The 11,051-nt window shown below is 39.0% G+C and overlaps 1 pseudogene; it reads right to left on the bottom strand.

Moving 5' to 3' along the window:
- Window positions 1-302: 302 nt before the first annotated feature.
- Window positions 303-898, bottom strand: LOC108536245 (PRELI domain containing protein 3B pseudogene; annotated as a pseudogene).
- Between the last annotated feature and the right edge of the window lie 10,153 nt (window positions 899-11,051).

The raw sequence follows: 11,051 nt of genomic DNA on the forward strand, positions 1-11,051 counted from the left end.
TTCTTTAATCTATTACATTAATATATGTGTCTAATGTGTCTCTCTCTTTGCCAGCACTATACAGTCTTGATTCCTGTAGCTTCAGAGTAAGCCTTGAAATTGGGTAGACTGATTACTCACCCATTACTCTTCTTATTCAAAATTGTTTTAGCTTTTCTTTTTAAAAATTTCTAATGATCACTTTTATTTAGAAGCCCTGCATCTCTTTTGATCAAAAGTCACATAGCCTTACATCAGCATATTTTTAAAAAATTTCTACCTAAAAGATAGTTCTATTTTTAAAATAACAAACAAATATATAGTCAGCTTGGAGAGACCCGGGATAACCGACATTGTCCAACAACTTTCATGATTATTTCTCTGCAGATACTCTGCTGCTGCCATCAGAGTCTCTATGCTTCCTCTTGCAGAGGCCAACAGTTCTTCAGTCTCAGCATTTAATTTGTGTATTACCCATTCCATTGCTTCTCAGTCTTGCCATCAGTCCTTCAAGGTAACTGCTGAGGCTGACTCCTTTCACAGTGATTATGGTTTCTTGAGTCAAAATAGTTTTTTTCTGAGTCCCGAGGATGTGGCTTTTCTATAAGTCTCTCATCTACTGAAACCTTATTTGTAAATGAAATGTTAGTAGATTTAAGTTCCATTGTTTTCTCTACGTGATCAACTACAGAATGTTCTTGCACATATGTTTTGGTTCTTGCTGCACCAATAAGAGACTTCACAATGAAAGCAGCCCCCTCTCTGTGCTGAGAAGGGATCCAGAGGGATCTATATGTCTGTCCAACACATCATCTCCAACCACACTGAGGCTCATAGGGTTTGGATATTTCTGCATTTCAACTATTGTAACAATTTCCCACAGGTGGTCAAAGACGTGCTCCAAAGTCCATAGCTTCATGGTGCTGGCAGCCTGTGGTGCTAGGGGACAATGAGGCAAACAGGCTATGCCTGCTCCTGACCCACCCCAAACATCCCAGCTAGCCACACAGTGACAGGCACTGTTGAGCCTGATGCAAGGGATGTCCCAACGCACTGCCTCATGCCCTATCCCAGCCCAGGTTTTGCCCCGTAGCTTTTTGTTTGGACTTTCCATATAAATTCTAGAAAAATCTTGTCTACAGCTACCAAAAGATCTTGCTTAGTTTTTAATGAGAATTGCATTAAACCATTATATCTATTTGGGGAGAATTGACATCTTTACTATGTTGAGCTACTTTACTGAGTTGAATCTATAAATACAGACTATTATTCCATTTATTTAAGATCTTGTTATTTTCATCACATTGCACAGTTTACAGCATAAATGTCCTGTACTTGTCTTGTTAGATTTACACCTATTTCATATTTTGAGTGATTATTAATATTACATTTTAATTTAGATGTCCATGTGTTCATTGCTAGTTTGTAGAAATATAATTTTTTTTCATATGTTGATCTCATGTCATGCAACCTTGTTGATCTCACTTATTGGTTCCATGAGATTTTTTTTTTTTTTAGCAGATTCTTCTGGATTTTTGATGTGGTCAATTATATCATCTGCAGATGGGGATAGTTTTATTTCTTTCTTCCCAAACTGTATGCCATTTACTTTCTTTCCAAACTGTATGCCATTTACTTTCTTTTCTTACCTTATTGCACTGGCTAGGACTTCCAGCACTATGTTCAATAAAAGTGATAAAAGCAGACATCCTTTCCGTGTTCCCAACTTTAGGGGGAAAGCTTCAGTCTTTCATGATTAAAATGTTAGCTATAGGCCTTAAATCTGTAGGCCTTAAATCTGTGATTTTATTTTTTGTTTTCTGTTTTTCTATTTTTTCATATAGATGCTCTTTATCAAGTAAGGTGGTCTCTCTCTAATCCTGTTTTCTGGGAGTTTTATCATGAATAACTATTGAATTTTGTTAAATGGTTTTTCTGAATCTATTGATATTATTATGTGACCTTTCTTCTTTGGCCTGTTAATATAGTGGATGTCATTGACTGATTTTTGAATGATGAACTAGCCTTGCATCCCTGAAAAAACTCCGCTTAGTCTTAGTGTATACATTTTCTAAAATATAGCTGAATTCTACTTGCTAATATTTTATTAAGGAATTTTCTATCTATTTTCACTAATGATTTTGGTCTGTAGTTTTCTTTTCTGTGTTGTCCTTGTCTGGTTTTGGTATTAAGGTAATATTGGCATTATAAAATGAATTGGGAAGTGCTTGCTCCTTTTGTATTTTCTGAAAGAGATAACATAGAACTGGTTTAATTTTGAGATAGGGTCTTGCTCTGTTACCAAGGTGGAGTGCAGTGGTGCAACCTCAGCTCACTGCAACCTCTGCCTCCCTGGTTCAGGTGATTCTTCTGCTTCAGCCTCCTGAGTAGCTGGGACTACAGGCTCCCGCCACCTCGCCTGGCTAATTTTTTGTATTTTTAGTAGAGATGGGGTTTCACCGTGTTAGCCAGGATGGTCTCGATCTCCTGACCTCGTGATCCGCCCGTCTCGGCCTCCCAAAGTGCTGGGATTACAGGCTTGAGCCACCGCGCCGGCCTTTAGGGAGTTTTAAAATTGTAAGTTCAATTTCTTTTTAGTTATAGGGTTACTCAAATTATCTATTTCCTATTTGATGAGTTGTGGTACTTTGTGTTTTTCCAGGAATTGGTCCATTTCATCTAGATTGTCATATTTATAATATTTAGAGTTGTTTGTAGTATTCCCTTATTATCCTTTTGATGTCTGCAGTGTCTATAATTTCATCTATTTCCTTCCTGATATTGACAATTCGTGTCTTTATTTCTTACTTTGTCAGTCTTGCTAGAGGTTTGTCAGTTTTATTGATCTTTTCAAAAAACCAGATCTTTGGTTAATTGATTTTTCCATTTGTGTGTGTGTTCAATGTCATTGATTTTCTTTATTATTTTCTTCTTACTTTGGATTTATTTTGCTCATCTTTTACTAAGTTCTTACAGTGGGATCATAGATTGATTTTGGACTTTTCCTCTTTTCTAACATATGCATTTAATGCTATATATTTCCTTCTCAGTATTACTTTGGCTGTGTCCCACAAATTTTGACACATTGTATTTTTATTTTCACCCATTTCAATGTATTTTTTAATTTCCCTTGAGACCTCTTTTTTTTTGACTTCTATGTTATTTAGATGTGTTTTTTAGTTTGAAGATTTGCCTGTTATCTTTCTCCAATTTTAACTGGATATGTGTATGTCTCCTTTCAGTTCTATCAGTTTTACTTCATGTATTTTGCAGCTGTGTTGTTTGGTGCATACACATTTAAGATTGCTATGTCTTTTTGGTGGATTGACCCTTTTATCATTATATAATTGCTCTGTCTCTGGAAATTTTCTGTGCTCTGAAGTCTGCTTTATCTGATATTAATACAGCCACCCTTGCTTTCTTTTGATTAATGTTTGCATGATATATTTTTCTATTCTTTTGCTTTTAACCTGCCTATATTGTTATATTTGAAATGAGTTTCTTGTAGACAGTATACAGTTGGGTTGTGTTTTAAAATCCACTCTGCCAATCTCTCTCTTTTAAAGTTGATGTGCTTCTACCACTTACATTTAATGTAATTATTAATATGTTAAGCCTTAAATCTCTGATTTTATTTTTTCCTTTCTGTTCGTTCTATTTTTCATTTCTCTGTTTTCTTTCTTCTGCCCTCCTGTGGGTTACTCATACTTCTGTTAAAATTTCATTTTGATTAATCTACAGCATTTTGGATAACTTTTGAAAAGCTTTGTATAGCTTTTTAGGTAGTGCTGTAGGTATTACGTTATATATACATAACCCATTATAGTCTACTGGTGTCATTATTTTGCCAGTTTAAATGAAATGTAGAAATCGTGCTTCCCTTTAAATCCTGTTGCCCTCCACTATTTATAATACAATTGTCTTAATATTTCCTCTACATACTTTTAGAACCATATAAAACATGTCATTTTTACTTCAACTATTAAATATATTTTTTAAAAAACTGAAGAATAGGCCGGGCATGGTGGCTCATGCCTGTAATCCCAGCATTTTGGGAGGCTGAGGCAGGCAGATCACTTGAGGTCAGGAGTTCAAGACCAACCTGACCAACAAGGTGAAACCCCACCTCTACTAAAAATACAAAAATTAGCCCAGCATGGTGGCGGGCATCTGTAATCCCAGCTACTTGGGAGGCTGAGGCAGGGAGAATCGCTTGAATTCAGGAGGCGAAGGTTGCAGTGAGCTGAGATGGCGCCATTGCACTCCAGCCTGGGTGACAAGAGCAAGACTCCGTCTCAAAACAAAACAAAACAAAAACTGAAGAATAGAAAGAAAAACTATTGTGTTTACTCTCCCCTTTTTTACTTATTGTGTTCTTTCTGATGCTCCAAGTTTTCTTCTTTTATCACTTCCTTTTCTGATGATCCAAATTTTCCTCTTCTGTTTTTTTAGAGAACTTCCTTTAGCCACTCTTTTAGAGTAATTCTGCTGGTGAAAATTGAGTTTTCTTCATCTGAGAATATCTTGGTTTTGTCTTCATTTCTGAAGAATATTTTATTGACTATAGGATTCCGGATTGACAGTTCTTTTCTTTCAGCACTTGAAAAACACCGTACCACTGACTTATGGCCCCCATGGTTTCTGATAAGAAATCCACTGTCATTCAAATAGGTTTTTTCCCTGGGGTTGTTTGTTTTCTGGCTGCTTTTAATATTTTTCTCTTGGTCTTTGGGTTTCAGAAGTTTCATTATAAGGTGTCTTGGTATAGATTTATTTGGGCTTTGTCTTCTTTGAGGTTTGCTCATCTTCTTGTCTCTTACCAAATTTGAGATGTTTTCAGCCATTATTCCTTTGGTAATTTGTTGTTAAGTTTGAGTAATTTTTATTATTCTATCTTCCTTTCACTGATTTTTTTCTTCTCTGTTCCCTCCCTATCCTGGTATTATGTCCAACCACTGACTTTTTAATTTCAGTTATTGTGTTAAAGTTTTAAAATTTTCATTTGGTTCATCTTTATATATTATATTTGTTTCCTGAGGCTTTCTACTTTCTAATTTGTTTCAACTGTGTTCAGAATTCCTTTTGAAGCATTTTTGTAATGGCTACTTTGACATCTTTGTCATATAATTCTAACATCTCTGTCATCTTGGTATTGGCATTTATTGATTGACTCTTCTTCATTTCATTTGAGAACTTCCTGGCTCTTGTTATGATTAGTCATTTTCAGCTGAAACTTGGACAATTTTATAAGGCTGTCAATTTTATTTTAACCCTGTATTTTAGCTGGCTTTTTTTTGACATTACTCCAGCAGAGGAGAAAAGACACCATCCCATTACTGCCAGACGGAAATAGAAGACTAGGTTCACTCAGCCTCTGTTGACATCTTAGTTACACTTCTCATTATTGCTGGGCAGATGTTGGCGTTCTGGCTACCCAGGTGGTCTCCACTGACACTGAGATGGGGGTTGCCTTATTACCACTGGACGATGGTAAAAGTCTAGACTCTCCGCTAGTCCTTCTCTGATACCACTGAGCAGGAATGAAGAGGAACACTTCATTACTGCCTTTTGGGGGTGTAAGTGTAGGCTTCCCACATGGTCTCCACTGATACCATGGGGGCCAGGTGGAGAGTGGACTTATTATTGACTCTCTACTTGGCCTTCTCTGACACAACCCTGGTGGGTGAGGTGCCTCATTATAGCCTCATAAGGGTGGAATCGTGGGCTCCCCACTCAGCCTTTGTTGGCATGGGTGGGGGCCAAAGGGTTTGCTGTGCTGTTTGGTTGGAGTAGAGCAGTTATTGTATTAGTCTTCTCAGGCTGCTACAACAAAATATAGACTGGTGGCTTCAACAACAGACGTTTATGTTTCCCAGTTCTGGAAGTTAGGGCGTCCAAGATCAAGGTGCTAACCAATTTAGTTCTGGCAAGGGCTCTCTTCTGGGTTGCAGATGATCGGCTTCTCACTGTGTCTTCACATGGCAGAGAGAATGATCTCTCTCCACTCCTTTTTTTTTTTTTTTTTTTTTTTTTTGACAGGGTCTCATTCTGTCTCCCAAGCTGGAGTGCAGTGGGCCACAATCTGGGCTCACTGTACCCTTCACCTCCTGTGCTCAAGCGATTCTCATGCCTCAGCCTCGTGAGTAGCTGGGATTACAGATGTGCACCACCACGCCCGGCTAATTTTTGTGTTTTCTGGTAGAGATGGGGTCTCACCATGTTGGCCAGACTGGTCTTGAACTCCTGACCTCAAGTGATCTTCCCACCTCGGCCTCCCAAAGTGCTGGGATTACAGATGTGAAACACCGCACCCAACCCCACCATTCTTCTTATAAAGCTGCTGATTCCATCATGAGTGCCTTATTCTCATTACTTCATCTAACCCTAATTATCTCCCAAAAGCCCCATCTCCAAATACAATTACACTGGGAGTTAAGGCTTCGACATGAATGTGGGGGAGATACAATGCAATCCATAGCAATGTTTAAAACTTTTCCATCTTGCTAGGCTGCCCCTTCCATGGTTCTTTGGCTAAAGAGAGCAGGCTTTGGTTGGGTTTTTTTGACTACTGTTGGCATTTCCAGGTTGCTACCTTTTCAACTCCAAGTCTAGTGTATATGAGTCAAAATAAAACAAAGTAAGTCACTGCAATGTTGTTCTTCAGATCCTGCAGTCCATAGATGTTCTGCCCTCCTTTTTTCCCACCTTTCAGAGTCTTCTTATGTTTGTTTAATATAAAATATTCAGGGGTTTTGGAAGGAATAGGGGAAAGTACATCTACCAGAAGGAAAGAAAATATGCTTTTCTTTCTAGGAGAAAAGGAAAAGTTGGGGGTACTATATGTTTGTCTATATAGACAAATATATCATAAATCCGTTACTGGGCATCATCTACCTATTAGTTGCCATTAAGAGACATTTAGGGCCAGGCACGGTGGCTGACACCTGTAATCCCAGCACTTTAGGAGGTTGAGGCAGGAGGATTGCTTGAGCCCAGGAGTTCAAGACCAATCTGGGCAACATAGAGAGACTCTATCTCTACAAAAATGTTTAAGTTAGCTGGGTGTGGTGGTGCACGCCTGTGGTCCCAGCTACTCAGGAGGCTGAAGTGGAATATCAATTGAACCCAGGAGTTTGAGGCTTTAGTGAGCCATGATTACACCACTGCACTCCAGACAAAAAGAGAGAGAGACATTCATTGGCCCATACACTCTACTTGATATATTTACACACACACACACACACACACACACACACGAAGTATTTCTTTAAAAATAAAAATTATAGGCTGGTTGTGGTGGCTCACACCTGTAAGCCCAGCACTTTGGGAAGCCAAGGCAGGCGGATCACGAGGTCAGGAGATCGAGATCATCCTGGCCAACCTGGTGAAACCCCTTCACTACTAAAAATACAAAAATTAGCTGGGTGTGGTGGTGCGTGCCTGTAATCCCAGCTACTCAGGAGACTGAGGTAGGAGAATCACTTGAACCGGAGAGTCAGAGGTTGCAGTGAGCTGAGATTGTGCCACTGCACTCCAGCCTGGTGACTGCACTCCACGTGAACAGATGAGAAAAACATACATCTCAAAAAGCATATAGCATAAAATACACACTAACATAAAAATAAAAATAAATAAATTAATTAAAATTATATTCTCTCAAAAATCACCAGGAAAAAAAAGTAAACAAAATGGACTCTTCCTAATGAATGAGAACACCAAGTTCAATGCATTATATATCTTATGTGTCTTCCAAACCCCTTTTTGCAGAAAAGTAAATTAACATTATACATTTGTAAAATTCAAATTGCTAATTCTAGTTGGTCTTACTGGGCCTGAACTAAAGAGTAGTACAGGCTATCCTTGTTTGCTTTAGGCCAGTGGTTCTCAAAGTATGGTCCATGGGGGCCTTGATCGTGTGTCTACAAAATTAAAACTATTTTCACAATAATACTAAGATGTCTTTTGCCTTTCCTTTGTATTAAAATTTGCACTGACGTTACACAAACAGCGATGTGTTTGTTGTGATGTTACACAATGTGCACTGATGTTACACAAACAGCGATGTGATGTTACACAAACACTGATGTTTTAGCATGCATCAGGGCAGTGGCACTAAACGGTCAGTCATAGTGTGAAAGATCCAGTGATTTAAGAGAATGGAAAGACAAGCCACATATTTTCTCTGCCGATTGGGAGAAAATATTTGCAAAACACACATCTGATAAAGAAAAAATATATAACAAGTGAGGAGGATTGCTTGGGGCCAGAAGTTTGAGACCAGTCCAGGCAACATAGTAAAACTTATCTCTACAGAAAATTTAAAATAAAAATAAAATAAAATAAAAATTAGCCAGGCATGGTAGTGCACACCTATAGTCCTAGATACTCAGGAGGCTAAGGCACGAGGATGGCTTGAGCCTAGGAGTTCACAGCTGCAGTGAGCTATAATTGCACCATTGCACTCCAGCCTGGGCAACAGAGTGAGACTGTCTTAAAAAAAGAAAAGAAAAGAAAAGAAAAAAAATTAAAAAGCACACTTATCTGATAAAGGACTAGTATCCAATATACACAAAGAACTCTTAAAACCTTAAAACTCAGTAGTGCCAGACAACCGAGTTTTAAAAATGGGCAAAAGAGTTGAAAAAGTACCTCACCCAAGAAAATATACAGATGGTGGGCCGGGCACGGTGGCTCATGCCTGTAATCCCAGCACTTTGGGAGGCCAAGTCAGGCGGATCACTTGAGGTCAGGAGTTCGAGAACAGCCTGGCCAACAAGGTGAAACCCTGTCTGTACTAAAATTAGAAAATTAGCCATGTGTGGTGGTGCACACCTATAGTCCCAGCTACTTGGGAGGCTGAGGCAGAAGAATCACTTGAACCTGGGAAGCAGAGGTTACAGGGAGCTAAGATTGTGTTATTGCACTCCAGCCTGGGCAACAGAGCGAGACCCTGTCTCCAAAAAAAAAAAAAAAGAAAGAAAAGAAAATATACAGATGGCAAATAAACACGAAAAGATGCTCAGCATCATATGTCACTGGAGAATTGCAAATTCAAACAACAATGAGACACTACTATACTCATATTAGAATGGCTAAAATCCAAAAAACTATTCATATCTAATGCTGGCAACGATGTGGAGCAATAGAAACTCTCATTCATTGCCATTGGGGATGCAAAATAGCACAGCCACTTTTGAAGACAGTTTGGCAGTTTACATTTCTTATAAAGCTAAATGTATTCTTACCATCTGACCCAGCAATCATACTCCTAGGGATTTACCAAAAGAGTTGAAAACTTAGCCCACACAAAAATCTGCACACAAATGTTTATAGTAACTTTATTCATAATTGCCAAAAAATGGAAGCAACTAAGATATTTTTCAAAAGGTGAATGAATAAACTGTATTACATCCATATAGTGGAATAGTCAGTGATCAAAATTAAAGAGCATTCAATCCACAAAAAGAAACATTGAATGCATATTGCTTAGTGAAAGAAGTCCATCTGAAAATTCTATGTGATGTATGATTCCAATTACGGTTGACCCTGGAACAACACGGAGGGGTAGGGGTGCAGTCGAAAATCTGTGTATAACTTTTAAGTCCCTAATAACATAACTACTAATCGTCTAGTGCTGACCAGAAGCCTTACTGGTAACATAACCAGTCAATTAACATGCATTTTGTATGATATATATATATATGTATGTTTATATATATTATATACTGTATTCTTAATATTTTAAGAAATAAAAAAAATTAAGAAAATCATAAGGAAAGGCCAGGGGCAGTGGCTCACACCTGGAATCCCAACATTTTGGGAAGCCAAGGCAGGAAGATTGCTTGAAGCCAGGAGTTCAAAACCCATCTGGGCAATATGGTGAGACCCCATCTCTAAAAAAAAAAAAAAAAAAAATTGTGCAGGTGGGCTGGCATGTACCTGTAGTCCTAGCTACGTGGGAGGCTAAGGCAGGAGGATTGCTTGAGCCCAGAAGGTTGAGGCTGTAGTGAGACAAGATTGTACAACTGCACTCCAGTCTCGGCAACAGAGTGAGACCCCGTCTTTTAAAAAATAAGAAAAAAGAAAATCACAAGGAACAGAAAATATATTTACTATTTATTAAGTGGAACTGGATTATCACAAGGTTTTTATCCTTGGCCTAGAGGGTAGTGCATACCTGCAGTCCCAGCTACTCAGTAGGATGAGGTGGGAGAATTCCTTGCGCCCAGGGGTTTGAGGCTGCAGTGAGCTACGATCACACCAATGCACTCCAGCGTGGGCAACACAGCATGACTTTCACCTTAAAAAAAAAAACAACGAATAAATAAAATAAAGGTCTTTATCTTTGTCTTCACGTTGCGTAGGCTGAGAAGGAAGAGGAAGAAGAGGGTTAGTCTTGCTGTCTCAAGGGTTTTGGGGGCAGAAGAGGTAGAGGAGGTGGGAGGGGTGATAGGAGAGGCAAGCACATTCCGTGTAACTTTCACTGAAAACAATCTTGGCCAGGTGCAGTGGTTCACGCCTATAATCGCAGCACTTTGGGAGGCCGAGACAGGCAGATCACCTGAGGTCAGGAGTTCAAGATCAGCCTGGCCAACATGGTGAAACCCCATCTCCACTAAAAATATACAAAAATTAGCCGGGCGTGGTGGTGGGCACCTGTAGTCCCAGCTACTTGGGAGGCTGAGGCAGGAGAATCGCTTGAACCCTGGAGGTGGAGGTTGCAGTGAGCCGAGATCGCACCACTATACCCCAGCCTGGGCGACAGAGAAAGACTGTCTCAAAACAAAACAAAAAAAATCTTGTGAAAGAAGACCTGTGCAGTTAAAACCCATGCTGTTTAAAGGTCAAGTGTATATGATGTTCTAGAAAAGGCAACCTATAAAGATAGTCAAAAGATCAGTGGTTGCCAGGGATTCGGGTGAAGAAGAGAAGGGCTGAATAGAAGGAGCACAGGGTGGGTTTAGGGCAGTTAAATTATTCTATATGTTCCTATAATAGTGGACACATGTCATTATACATTTGTTCAAACCCATGGAACTGTATATCACAAATAATCCTAATGTAAACTATGA

Source organism: Rhinopithecus bieti, unplaced genomic scaffold (genome assembly GCF_001698545.2).
Source record: "Rhinopithecus bieti isolate Rb0 unplaced genomic scaffold, ASM169854v2 scaffold_12928, whole genome shotgun sequence".
NCBI lineage: Eukaryota > Metazoa > Chordata > Mammalia > Primates > Cercopithecidae > Rhinopithecus > Rhinopithecus bieti.